We start from the raw sequence: 14762 nt of genomic DNA on the forward strand, positions 1-14762 counted from the left end.
CCTCTCTGTCGAGGGTCACTACGGTTCTAAAACGAAGGCGAGGATCTCGACGAGTGGACTTACAAGAGTCCTAACGGAAAGTTACGGTTTCAAGATCAGGATGCGAAGGGTAAAATGTACGTTACCGAGCTCGTGGAGTAGGCTTAGTCCGTGAGGTACAGGACCGATTCTGGTAAGAATCTCGGGGATCCTGACTAACTTGGGTTTAGCTTTCCACGCGAAATGAAGCGCATTAAGCCATTCCCAAAGTGAGTTTTCCTAAAGAACTTGGTCTCTCACTTGGAATCTCCAAGGTTTCTTTTTCTTGTTTAACTTCCCAGTCAAGGGCCACCCCCTACTAGGTCAAAGTCGTACGGGTTTCTGTGATTTATGAGGAGTTCTGGATGAACTATGACAGTAGGTCTGTAAGACCTAGAATTTGGCGAATGTCTGTCGGCGTCTCTGGTGTTGCCAAATTCTCAACGGTTTTGACAAATTGTAAGAGTACTCGAAATTTCCCACTTCACTAGTAGTGTGTCATAGGAATTTGACTCCTCAATTTCAAAACTCGTGCTTAGAGAACTTCGTGAAAGTTCCTCCGAGAGTAATGTTTCCGCGGTTTCCTTCTTACTCCGAGGGTAGATAAGTAAGTCATTACATTGAGAAATGACGTACTGATCCAAGTAAGAAAGACGTACCCTAATCATTTTGCTCATGAATACTATGGGCGTATTGGTCCTATCCGAAGGGTATCACTACGGACTCGAAGTGTCCGCATCGAGTTCGGAAGATAGTCTTCCGGACATCCTTCCCTAACACTCGAACTGGTGATATTCGCATCTCAGGTCCATTTCTGAAAATAATTCTTTCCTTGCGTTTGCTCAACCAAATCATTTATGCAAGGCAGAGATAACGATTTCTAATGAAAAATCTTGACGGAGTCCTCGATATCCGAGGTACGTACGATGTAATCCGTCGATCTCTGGAAGAATAAGACCAGAGTTCTCCAAGGTGAGAAGCCTAATCTTCTAATTCTATTTATGTGTAGTTTGCTAAGTTGTCCGGACTGTTCTTGTATCTCCGTAGGTGTTTAGACTGAAGGGAAATCTGTTTACAGAAGTCTTACTGGGTTTTAAGTTTGTTCACATGAGGATGCGATTACTCGTAGACTTGGGCAGTCTCCGTCCTGAAGTTCATTTTAGAATCCATACTTGGTTCAACGATCACCATCTCGTGTATACGAGTCGTATATAATTAAGATTGAAAAGATAGTCGAATAACTGATTCTTCTTTAAGCTTACATCCCATCGAGGAAAAAGAAGTTAAAGTGGAATCATCAATTCTAAACCTGTAGAACCTTGATTATATATCACTCTTATGTATACATTCCTTGGTGATAGATCAACCATATGAATCTTTGGGTTGAACTTGACGTACTGCATGGGTGGTACTTCGGGGATTCCTTCGGAAAGGAAAGAAATATGAGGTACTCCATGCCTGAGTACTTCGGTGTTCTGATATGACGGCTTTGCTGGAATGGCGATTTCGAAGAAAGAGATGTACGTATGAAGCTGGTATGGTGTGGATCAAATTGAATCTAGTTGTATGATAATGTCGGAATCATACGAAAACTTAAAGACATTAGATTTGAACATAAGATGTTTACAGACAAAACACAACCGTGCAACCATGAACAGAGTTACAGTACTTTAGATTTTCTACAAGACTATTGCTGCGAATAGGGTATACTACAAAAGACAAGTATACACAGCACGAGCATCCCTATACAGACAGGATCTCGCAAAAGGTAAGACTATAGTTGAACTAGATTGGGATGGTTTATAAGTCTGTTACAACGAAACGCCTAAATTACATTGACGAGGGTTCCGGAGCAGGTTCTCCCGCAGCTGTGATCCTGAGAATTTTCCCATCTGCACCCGAGTTCTTCGCTATCGGGCAATCCTTCTTGAGGTGTCCAATTTCACCGCATTGGTGACATGTCTGGACAGCACCAACATTGGTGGTGGAAGTGAAGTGTCGAGTAGGAGTCATGGGGACACGGCTGCTTTTGTTGATCTTCTCTTTTGGGCAATTTCTGTAATAGTACCCTGCCTCACCACAACTATAGAAAACTAGGGTTGCTCCAGTGGTGGAGGTAGTTCTACAGAAACGAGCAATGTGCCCCATCTTGTTGCAATTATCGCATTGCCAGGCTCGGCAAATTCCCTCGTGGTGGTAGTTGCACCGGTCGCACTTCGGGAGTGTTCCTTTATATGGTCTGCTCGGTTCGGGGATGGCAGAGGTTTTGCACTTGCTGTTGTTGCATGGCAAGTTTTTGGGATTTCTAACGTTCTTTCTGGGCTTGACGCCTTCGTTTATTGTTCTCTGTCTTTCGGCTTTGCGAGTCTGTGACTGTTACTGTTTGGCGACTTCCTAGATGGATACCACGAATTGGAAACTTCAATCCCATCATCAGCATTAATTGTGCTAATAGTGCTACGGTGCGCAAGGACAGCTGTCATGGCAGCCATCACGGTAGTTGTAACTGTGGTTTGAAAGGTAGCGGCGTCCATAGGAAAGGCGTAGGTTTCGTTGTTCGACTGATTGCTTCCGGATGACGACATTATTCTGTAACACGAAAAATAAGGATTTTGTGAGCGATTCTGGTTGACCCTAGATGTACTTCGATTGCTCAAGAAAAGAATAAGAGTATGTTCTCGAAAGTTTGACCTACATCCCTATGATGCAGTCCTAGCACGGAATGGAAGTGTGTTTGTAGAATGGTCTCAAGATGTTTGTCGTTCAAGCCGAGATATCGTTGGTTGGTGAATAACATGATCCAACCACTGAAAGAGACTTGAAAATGTCTCCGGAGCTAAATTACAATAGTCCAATGACTTGACTAAAGCATGATTCAGATAGACTCCAATGAAAGTATGATAAGAGTACTTGAATGAAGAATGACACAGAAATTAGTCGGCTGTCAATATCTTTGATATTCACGACGTAAAGATTTGAGAAAATGACCTTGTAAAAATCTTACATCATATCCAGAGAAGATAGTTCCTGACAGCATAAAGACCTAACCAAAAGTACTTACGGTACAAGATAATTTCATAGAAAATGTCACATCGGGCATAGACAGAAAAACGATTCCTTTTAATAAGGAAAATAAAGTAAAGCGTCTACTACTGGCGACGGTCATCCCTCTGGTGAACTGTCAGTTCAGCCAATTGATGTTCCACATCAAGTAGGTGTCTTTCGTACACCCTCTGGCATACTCGGAGCTCTATGACTTCGGCTCGTGATTCAGCCAGTGCTTGCAGCCGGGTTTCATGGTTTCTATCAGATCTCTCGCGAGCATCCTCTAGATGAATGGTGTGGAGGTTATGCATTCTCGCATCGGCAATAACTTCGGTAATTTGATGTAGGGCTGTCCTGCCTTGAATCTCGTTTTGGGCCACTCTGCGGACCAAGATTGGCAAGGTTCTGTCTGCTGAGCCCCCATTGCTTAGGTCATAAAAGCTTCGGTCACCATCCAATGGCATGGGCAGATCTTGTCCTTGGCTCCAGGTTCCCAAGCATTCCACCCACTCAGGCGTCGGGCCATGAAAAGCCGGACGGGGGTTAGGAATTGGAAAGGGAGCTGCTTGGGGTAGGTTCTCAACCTCTGGTTCGGAGTTAGCATCGCCCGGAAGGTTTTCATCATGGTGATCATTCACAGGGATATGATGATCATTCTCTGGTTCTTCTCCAAACCATCCAGCAATGACCTCATTCGGAAGATACTGGTTGTCGTGGGGATGGAGTCCAGCCATGTTATCTATGAGAGAATTGGGGTAAGAAAATAATTATTAGACGAACTATCTAGATAATTATTTAGAAAATCTTCATTAGTTACATCGCTATTTGTGAAATGCATACCAGTTATATGTAATCGAAACAGGATAGGCCTTCGAATAAGTGACCTTAACTCTAATTCACATAGAATAGGGGTAAAGTAAAATTTTCATAGATTCTAAGTCTATAACATCCTAATTACATATAGTCTTAGTGTATCCACTTAGCAACTATCAACTTAGTAATGAAGATCCCGTTTTAGTTCTCAAGTATAAAGCACTTATAGTAACACCAAATATTCCTATAGTATTTTAAGTTTAATGTTATGTTCTACTGTTCTCATTGTGGTAGGGTTGGTAAGATTTTAGACTTGTTGCAACCACACAACTACACTTAGGCACATGCTAGTCAACCCTCGGGTCATCAATAGACAGGTACCGATGCAAGGTTTAGAGAAGATGGAGCTCGTTCAAGACTCATCTTTCATTTTGATTTATGCTTTAGTGTTTATCAAAATTTGACAGAACACACTTGTATAATAATTATATTATTAATGCAATGGATGATGTTGTTGCTTGTTTACTACTTTTCATTGTTCTGATACTGTACATGACGTCCTCCGCCCCAGAACGTTTCCGCCGTTCTTGGTTTTGGGGTGTGACAGTTGTTATGCTTTCCCTACTATGGTTGTTTTAATCTTTCTAACTCTTGCAAAATGATCCTTGGTGGGTAAAATAGTTTTAGTTTTATTCAACATTTTTAAAGCTTCCGTTGTCAATTGTACCAGTTGTGAAACCTGATTTTTAAATAAAAACCCAACAGACTCTGTATCTACAAGCTCAAGTCACTCCCAAGCAACCTCTAAGTATTCTTCTTCTTATTCGCCAAAAACACCACCCAAACTCACTTTCAAGCTCAAATCTCACAAATGACAATTTGGGTTTCAATCGTAGGGTATAGAGTGATGGAGGTTGCTCATTAGGAGGTCCAAGGGTGTCTTAAGTTGTTTAAATAGGGAACAAGCCCTAAAATTAGGGTTACCCCTGCATTGTGTATGCCTAGCGTACTCCAATATATGCCAGCGTACATGGGTGCATCCGCGATCCAACTTCAGGCCAGTACACTAAGCGTACTCATAGAGTACACCCTGCGTATTGAGCTAAGGACTAAAATGAGATAAATTTTCTACATAAAGGGTTAAAGGAAACATACCAAAATCTCGAATGTTACATATCAGTAACAAAATTACTTTGGGTTTCCTATTGATTTTCCTCATTATGCATAATCTATGAATCACCCGAACTGAACTGATGATTTTCTTCATCATGATGATTATTTCCGATGTCATGCATATCTAATGAAACATCCCAAAAATTCATAACTAAAAATTTCATTTTTAATTATTAAATAAAACCATAGCTATCGAACCATTCCATCAAAACAAGAGTCAAAATATTTCAAAACATTATTATCAGAGTTTCCAAATCAAAACATCAGAGTAAACATCCCAGGCTAAACATCATGGTGTGTGCAATGCAGTCATCCCAAGCTCTTCTCTTTGCAACTGAAAGTAGTTGAAAACAAAAATGAAAACCGTAAGCACGAAGTTTAGTGAGTTCCCCAAACTACATCATACCATACACATAATCACATACGCTGCCCCCCCCCCCCCCCCGACCTTCCTCAGGCCCCGCCCGGCATCAGGTTCTGCCTGGCATCAGGCCCCGCCTAGCATTGACCCCCACTAGTTATACATATATGTTTCTTTTCTCTGCCTGTCATTGGGCCTTTCCCGTTATACACATATGAACAATATAATACAATCATGTTAGCACATAAAGAATCATACACATTACTATATGTTCCAATCCTAAGGCCTCGCCTATCATAGTGTGACATCCCCAAAATCACGGCCAGAAAAGACCGGTTTGTTTATGCTTTGTTTAAAAATCAGAGTTACATTTTAAATGAAAGTGTTGCGGAATTTGTCCCAAAACAAAAATATGATAAAGATTTATCAAAAGCATTTCCATAGAAATGTATTTCATTAAAAGACTCGGGATGTCATGTTCGTACAGATCAAAAGCATAAACAGTACAATATAAGCCTTACTACATTATTTCATATCTACAGGCCTATATCTGTAATCCCTCGTCCAAAACATCACACCTATGCTCATGCGCCACTACCTGTAATACATAAAACTGAGTGGGTCAGGCTTGGGAGCCTGGTGAGCACATAGGGTTTTCAACCCACAATAAATAAGTTTATTAATTTCATCAATCAACAATAACCCGATTACCCGTTCCCGTTATCCTCACTTTACGTCCCTAAACACCTATCATAAGGGACCTAGCCTAAGGATCATCATCGGGACGGACACTACTGCTAAGGGGATTCCTCGGCAATAAATGTCCTAAAGGCAACCATGTGGGGGATGGAGTACACCGGTGAACACATCGTTCACAAACACCTACAGGTTGCGAGCCTGCTAGTGTTCCACTGGACTGTCTAGAAGAGTCTGTGGTCGTCATCCATACTCCGCTAGATGACAGAAACAACAACATCAACATCGAGGCCTCTCATCCTTATATCACACATCACCTATTACATCTACTCATGTTTTACCCCAACATTTTCGTAGATATAAAATACATATACAGTTTAAATCATTGAAAACATGTATAACAACGTTCATCCAGCATAGATAGCAAGTAATCAGATAATATGCACACATAGCACGTAATTTATAAAATACTTCATATCTATGTGTAAGCTGAAAGTAACTATGCACTCACCTGAAAGGTGGTGACTCAGCACTCGGACAGCGCTTCGATACTCTCAAAACGATATTCCTTCGATAAAACCTAGTACCAATACCACTAGGGTTTAGTCTAACGATAACAGTGATTAATTAATAGTCTAGTTCTTATTATTATTATATAAGCGTTAAACGATACTTATATAACCCATAATAATAGCCTAAGTACTTATTATAAGTTCCTAATAACGTTACTATATTAAAACATAAGCTAAACTAAAGTTAGGGTAGGTATAGCTCACTTACAGCGGGTTTTCTCGAAAACCGGGCTTCGCTGGAGCAGCGTTCCCGAGCCGAAAGGCTCTTTTCTCGGGACTCCGGGAGCCTCGGGGCTTCCTTCGGGTGCTAGGGGGTTTACCTAGGCTTTAAGGGGGTTAGGATAGGCTAGAGAGAGAGTGTAGAGAGAGAAAGAAGTGGGGAAAGGTGTGAGAAATGAGAGAACCCGACACTTCTATTTATAGGGTGAAATCCTGATGGACTGGCCGATTCGGTTCACTGACTCGCCGAGTCAGTGCCACGTGTCATCATCTGATGGCTTTCCTTGGGGAGAAAGCCTTGGCCCATATTCAGCCACGTCACCCCTTTTGCAGCAGCACTCTGCCAACTTCTAAACCCCGTAACTTTCGCATACGAGCTCCGTTTTCGACGTTCTTTTTTTCCACGCGTAGGTAAAAACAAGATCTACAACTTTCATTTAGACTCCGTCGGCTAATTCTCGACCGATCTCAAATTTAACAGTAAGAGGCGTTTAGACTGTTAAATGACCGCGAAGAATTCATAACTCCTTCATACAAACTCCGTTTTCGTCCATATTTTTACCGTTGAGTTCCTATTAATGAGATCTTCAACTCTCATTTAGTTCGCGTAAGCAAAAAACCGCTCGAACAAAAATTCGAGTTTCGGGCCGTGCACTGCTAAGCCGAATCTTAGAAAAATCATAACTTCCTCATACGAAGTCAGATTTGGGCGTTCTTTTTATCGACGTTCTTAGTTTAACATATTCTACAACTTTCGTTTAGATTGATAAGGCTAAATCTCACTCTATCGTAAATTCACTATTTACGCTTCCCGGTGTCGTGCCGGTTTTGCCGTAAAACTTCGACGGGCCATAACTTCTTCGTTATAACTCGGATTTCGGCGTTCTTTATATGTACAGAAACCTTGAGACATATTCTACAACTTTATGTAGAGACATCGGGCTTATCTCATACTTTAATTTTGACGCTTATTTTTATTCTTTATTAATTATACACTTATAATTAAATAATAAACACATAAACACACATAATTCACATAATACTCAAATATTTCATCTTTATTTCTTCAAAAAGAGTTACAAGAGTTGACCTAGACTATTACATTGACAAAAATGCTTAGCCCTGAAACCCGGGCGTTACAATTCTCTCCCCCTTAGGATGATTCCGTCCCGGAATCATGCATCAGCAAACAGATGTGGATAGCGACTCATCATGTCATCCTCTGTTTCCCAAGTGAGGTTCGGCCCATTCGAATGTTTCCATCGGACTAGCACTAAGTCGACCATCTTGCGTCGTAACTTCTTAGTCTTACGGTCAACAATTGCCTCAGGCTCTTCGATCAGCCTTTTATTGTCATCCATCCTTAACTCTGAGATTGGAATTATGTCGGGAACATCTCCCGTGAATTTCCTCAAATAACACACATGGAAAGTGTTATGAATACCATTGAGTTCTTCGGGCAATTCCAACTTGTAAGCTTGGTTCCCTATCTTCTGAAGAACTTTGAACGGTCCAATAAACCTTGGACTCAACTTTCCTCGTTTCCCGAATCTTATAAGTCCCTTCCACGGTGAGACTTTAAGCAAAACGGAATCCCCAACTTCGAAGGTTATCGGTCGTCTTTTCTTGTCAGCATAGCTCTTCTGACGATCCTGAGCTGCTAACATTCTTTCCCTAATCACCTTCAACTTCTCAGCAGTCTCATCGACTATCTCGGGGCCCATAAACTGCTTCTCTCCGGCTTCAAGCCAACAAGACGGCGTACGACACTTCTGTCCATACAAGGCTTGATAAGGTGCCATCTTGATGCTCGAGTGAAAACTATTGTTATAGGAGAATTCTACCAGAGGTAAGTGCTCGTCCCAATTCCCTTGGAACTCGAGGGTACATGCTCTCAGCATATCTTCCAGTGTCTGAATCGTTCTTTCACTCTGGCCATCAGTTTGCGGATGGTAAGCAGTACTCAAACATAACTTTGTACCCAACTCCTCTTGTAGACTCCTCCAAAACCTTGACGTGAAACGACTATCACGATCTGATACAATCGTAAGAGGGACACCGTGAAGTCTTACAATTTCCTTCACGCAAGCATTTGCGAGCTTATCCATAGACCACTTCTCGTTGGCTGCTATGAAGTGTGCACTCTTGGTGAAACGATCCACAACTACCCAAATCATGTCGTGACCGTTCTTCGTCCTGGGCAGTTTAGTCACAAAATCCATGGTGATGTCTTCCCATTTACCCATGGGTATAGGTAAAGGTTCTAAACTCCCATACGGTTTCTGATGTTGTGCCTTAACCCTCGCACATGTTACGCACTCGGCCACATACTTCGCAACATCGAGCTTCATCGTCGGCCACCAGTAGTAGGGTTTTAGGTCCCTATACATTTTAGTGCTACCGGGATGAATTGAGTACATGGTCTTATGTGCTTCTTCCATCAGAAGATCTCTTATTCCTCCCGTCTTAGGTACCCAGATTCGATCTTGGAATACCTTCAGTCCTCGACTGTTTGTACCGAACACTAACGTTCTTCTCAAACGTTCTTCCTTTCGGTCATTTTTCTCTAAAGCTTCTTCTTGAGCTTTCCTGATACTTTCCACAATCGTCAAGACGACTTCAATTCTTAACGCTTTTGGCCTTTTCCTTTCAAGATTGACTTTCCGACTGAGAGCATCAGCAACAATATTTGCTTTACCTGGGTGGTAAAGTATCTCACAGTCGTAGTCCTTGAGAAGTTCTAGCCAGCGTCGTTGCCTCATGTTCAACTCCTTCTGATTAAAGAGATACTGGAGACTCTTATGATCAGTGAAGAGCTTGCACTTCGTGCCGTAGAGGTAATGCCTCCATATCTTTAAGGCAAAAACTACCGCTGCCAACTCCAGATCATGAGTGGGGTAGTTCTTTTCGTGCTCTTTCAATTGTCAAGATGCGTATGCTATCACCTTTTCTCTTTGGGTCAGAACACAACCCTACCCGACTCCAGATGCATCACTATAAACCGCGAAATCTTCGACTCCATCGGGTAGAGAAAGTATCGGTGCTTCACATAACTTCTTCTTTAGCTTCTCGAATGCCTCATCGTGTTTCTCATTCCACGTATACGTAGCTCCTTTATGAGTCAAAGCTGTTAATGGAGCAGCTATCGAAGAAAAGCCTTGGATAAATCGTCGATAATATCCGGCTAATCCTAGAAAGCTTCGAATTTCCGTGGGACTTTTCGGACGTTCTCACTTCATCACATCCTCGATCATTGCGGGGTCAACCATTATTCCCTCCTGGTTAACAACATGACCCAAGAATTGGACTTCCCGTATCCAAAAGTCGCATTTGGAGAACTTTGCAAAAAGCTTCTCCTTCTTCAACACTTCTAATACTTCCCGTAGATGCTTGCCATGCTCCTCTTGGCTTTTCGAGTAGATGAGAATGTCGTCGATGAACACTATCACGGATTTATCGAGGAATGGTTTACAAACCCTATTCATCAAATCCATGAATGCTGCAGGAGCATTGGTTAGCCCAAATGACATAACCAAGAACTCATAATGTCCATATCTAGTTCTGAATGCAGTCTTCTCAATATCCTGCTTTCTCACCTTCAGCTGATGATATCCTGACCTAAGATCGATCTTTGAGAAGTAGCTCGAACCTTGCAGCTGATCGAATAGGTCATCAATCCTCGGCAATGGGTACTTGTTCTTCACTGTTGCCTTATTCAGCTCTCGGTAGTCTATACACATTCTCATACTTCCGTCTTTCTTCTTCACGAATAACACCGGAGCTCCCCAGGGTGATGAACTAGGTCGAATGAAACCGTTGTCCAGCAACTCCTGAAGTTGCGTCATAAGCTCCTTCATCTCCGTCGGTGCTAATCGGTAAGGTGCCTTTGCAATCGGTGTTGTTCCTGGTAACAAGTCTATACGAAATTCCACTTGTCTATCAGGTGGTAATCCGGGAAGATCTTCGGGAAAGACTTCCGGATAATCACACACAACCAGTATATTCTGCACCTCTTTCTTCTCCTTCTTGGCATCGATTACGAATGCCAAGTATGATGCACATCCCTTTGACAAACATTTCCTGGCTTTCATCAGGGAGATGATTCCAGAATTCACTCTGCGTTTGTCCCCGTACACCATAAATGATTCTTTTCCGGGTGGGTTTACCTTTACTATCTTCTTTCTGCATTGAATCTCAGCATCGTTGGCGCTAAGCCAATCCATACCCAAAACGATGTCGAAACCGTTTAACTCTATGGGTAATAGCTCTTCGTGGAATTCGTTTCCGTTTAGGTCAATGACGATGTTCCTAATACGATTACTAATAGATACGAATTTGCCACTGGCAACTTCCACAATCAGGGCATTATCAAGTTTTTCTACAGGCAATGCTAATTTCCCACCAAATTTATGCGACACAAAGGAGTAGTTGGCTCCGGAATCAAATAGTATATTTGCAGGCAAACCATTTACAAGAAAGGTACCTGAAGCGACGTCTGCTGCCTCCTTTGCAGCCTCGAGCGTCATCTGGAAGGCTCTTGCCTTCGGCTTCGGTGGTATGTTGGGTCTTCCTGTCTCCTTCTTCTTCGGGCAATCCCTTGAAATGTGCCCCTCCTCGTTGCACTCATAACAGACCTTCTTAGTGAACGTGCATTCATTGGCATAGTGCCCAGGCTTTCCACATTTGTAACAAGTGACCCCTCCTTCACACTTCCCAGAGTGCTTCTTCTTGCACTTGTCACACCACTTCGCTTCTGATCCTCCTCCTCTCGAACCAAACTTCGAGAATCTACCTTTCTTACCGGACCTTGAGGATCCGTCAAATTTCCTTTTCTCTCCCACTTCCGCTCTCTCCAGACCCTTCTCTCGTATCTGGGTCTCCACATTCTTAGCAGCCCAGATGGCGGCTTTCAGAGTGGTAGATTGCTTGACCATTGGACCGAAGTCCGCTGGTAATCCGAGGGCAAATTTGTTAACCTTGGAGAGTTCAGTTGGGACGAGGTGAGGAACAAGCTTCATTTTCTCAGTAAAGCTTGCAGCGTATTCAGTAACGCTCATTCTTCCCTTCTTCAGATTTTGGAATTCGTTGTTGATTTCCAGAAGATCCTGCTTAGAGCAGTATTGCATCTTCAAATGTACCAGAAAATCCTCCCACGACATCTTGCTTGCTTCCCCTTTGGGCATTGAGTCAGCTAGTAGCTTCCACCAGCTTAGTACTCCAGACTTCAACAAAGGAACCGCGAGAGCGGTCTTCTGCCTGTTGCTACACTCGCAACTCTCAAACATCGTCTCCATTTCAGAGATCCAGTTCATGACTTCCACCGGCGTCGGGCTTCCAGATAGACTCGATGGCTTGGATGCCATGAAATCCTTGTATTTGCATCCACGTCCGTCATTTCCTCCCTCCTGGTGGTTTTGCCTAACTATCGGTGGGTTGGCTTGACCAACAGTCCCACTATAGTTTCCCTCCTCAGTCTGCCCTTCGTTCAACTCGGGCTGTTCGATCTGAATAGTCTCTTCCTCTCGATTTTCCTGGAGCAAACGTCTGGTTTCCTCCATTTGACGATCCAACATAGCCTGGATCATCGCTTGCACTCCGGCCATCGTGACTGGTTCAGGTGCAACTTCTTCTACAACAGGTATTTGCTGAACCACTGGGGGTTGGTTCCTATCTCCATTTGCGTTCACGTTTCCGCTACGGGTCCTTGCCATCTTGATCTATACACCGAATAAGGTGAATTTAGACCTTTATTTAGGATAGACGTTTAAATCGTCCTTATCACTCCGAAACGTTTACATGTTAGTTCTAATATCGTAGTCGTACGTTTAGAATCCTAAACACATAAGGTTTCCAGATCCGGTCGGCAACAGACCATAGATCCGAAAAATTAACAGCATATTATGCACAAAGCATTTAGCACATAAAAGCATTTTAGGCACAATTCCTAAAATAGGCTAGTGCTCACACCTCACAATCATCGCTTAGCATTCTAAGTTTAAGTCTAGAAATCCTACAAATTCCTAGTTCGCTTAAACTAATGCTCTGATACCAACTGTGACATCCCCAAAATCACGGCCAGAAAAGACCGGTTTGTTTATGCTTTGTTTAAAAATCAGAGTTACATTTTAAATGAAAGTGTTGCAGAATTTGTCCCAAAACAAAAATATGATAAAGATTTATCAAAAGCATTTCCATAGAAATGTATTTCATTAAAAGACTCGGGATGTCATGTTCGTACAGATCAAAAGCATAAACAGTACAATATAAGCCTTACTACATTATTTCATATCTACAGGCCTATATCCGTAAATTCTCGTCCAAAACATCACACCTATGCTCATGCGCCACTACCTGTAATACATAAAACTGAGTGGGTCAGGCTTTGGAGCCTGGTGAGCACATAGGGTTTTCAACCCACAATAAATAAGTTTATTAATTTCATCAATCAACAATAACCCGATTACCCGTTCCCGTTATCCTCACTTTACGTCCCTAAACACCTATCATAAGGGACCTAGCCTAAGGATCATCATCGGGACGGACACTACTGCTAAGGGGATTCCTCGGCAATAAATGTCCTAAAGGCAACCATGTGGGGGATGGAGTACACCGGTGAACACATCGTTCACAAACACCTACAGGTTGCGAGCCTGCTAGTGTTCCACTGGACTGTCTAGAAGAGTCCGTGGTCGTCATCCATACTCCGCTAGATGACAGAAACAACAACATCAACATCGAGGCCTCTCATCCTTATATCACACATCACCTATTACATCTACTCATGTTTTACCCCAACATTTTCGTAGATATAAAATACATATACAGTTTAAATCATTAAAAACATGTATAACAACGTTCATCCAGCATAGATAGCAAGTAATCAGATAATATGCACACATAGCACGTAATTTATAAAATACTTCATATCTATGTGTAATCTGAAAGTAACTATGCACTCACCTGAAAGGTGGTGACTCAGCACTCGGACAGCGCTTCGATACTCTCAAAACGATATTCCTTCGATAAAACCTAGTACCAATACCACTAGGGTTTAGTCTAACGATAACCGCGATTAATTAATAGTCTAGCTATTATTATTATTATATAAGCGTTAAACGATACTTATATAACCCATAATAATAGCCTAAGTACTTATTATAAGTTCCTAATAACGTTACTATATTAAAACATAAGCTAAACTAAAGTTAGGGTAGGTATAGCTCACTTACAGCGGGTTTTCTCGAAAACCGGGCTTCGCTGGAGCAGCGTTCCCGAGCCGAAAGGCTCTTTTCTCGGGACTCCGGGAGCCTCGGGGCTTCCTTTGGGTGCTAGGGGGTTTACCTAGGCTTTAGGGGGGTTAGGATAGGCTAGAGAGAGAGTGTAGAGAGAGAAAGAAGTGGGGAAAGGTGTGAGAAATGAGAGAACCCGACACTTCTATTTATAGGGTGAAATCCTGATGGACTCGCCGAGTCGGTTCACTGACTCGCCGAGTCAGTGCCACGTGTCATCATCTGATGGCTTTCCTTGGGGAGAAAGCCTTGGCCCATATTCAGCCACGTCACCCCTTTTGCAACAGCACTCTGCCAACTTCTAAACCCCGTAACTTTCGCATACGAGCTCCGTTTTCGACGTTCTTTTTTTCCACGCGTAGGTAAAAACAAGATCTACAACTTTCATTTAGACTCCGTCGGCTAATTCTCGACCGATCTCAAATTTAACAGTAAGAGGCGTTTAGACTGTTAAATGACCGCGAAGAATTCATAACTCCTTCATACAAACTCCGTTTTCGTCCATATTTTTACCGTTGAGTTCCTATTAATGAGATCTTCAACTCTCATTTAGTTCGCGTAAGCAAAAAACCGCTC

At 42.4% G+C, this 14762-nt stretch overlaps 2 long non-coding RNA genes across 2 annotated transcripts; both read right to left on the reverse strand.

Moving 5' to 3' along the window:
* Window positions 1–5962: 5962 nt before the first annotated feature.
* On the reverse strand, window positions 5963–7045 carry LOC145051522 (uncharacterized). The gene is made up of 3 exons (XR_013683675.1): window positions 6887–7045; window positions 6618–6686; window positions 5963–6008 (listed from the first exon to the last, which is right to left on the reverse strand). It is a non-coding gene; the product is annotated as an uncharacterized LOC145051522 (long non-coding RNA).
* Window positions 7046–13209: 6164 nt separating this feature from the next.
* LOC145051619 (uncharacterized) lies at window positions 13210–14285 on the reverse strand. Its single transcript, XR_013683733.1, has 3 exons — window positions 14127–14285; window positions 13858–13926; window positions 13210–13248 (listed from the first exon to the last, which is right to left on the reverse strand). It is a non-coding gene; the product is annotated as an uncharacterized LOC145051619 (long non-coding RNA).
* Window positions 14286–14762: the final 477 nt, after the last annotated feature.

This window comes from Lactuca serriola, chromosome 5, assembly GCF_051521515.1.
Source record: "Lactuca serriola cultivar US96UC23 chromosome 5, Lser_US96UC23_V15, whole genome shotgun sequence".
NCBI classification, from domain to species: domain Eukaryota; kingdom Viridiplantae; phylum Streptophyta; class Magnoliopsida; order Asterales; family Asteraceae; genus Lactuca; species Lactuca serriola.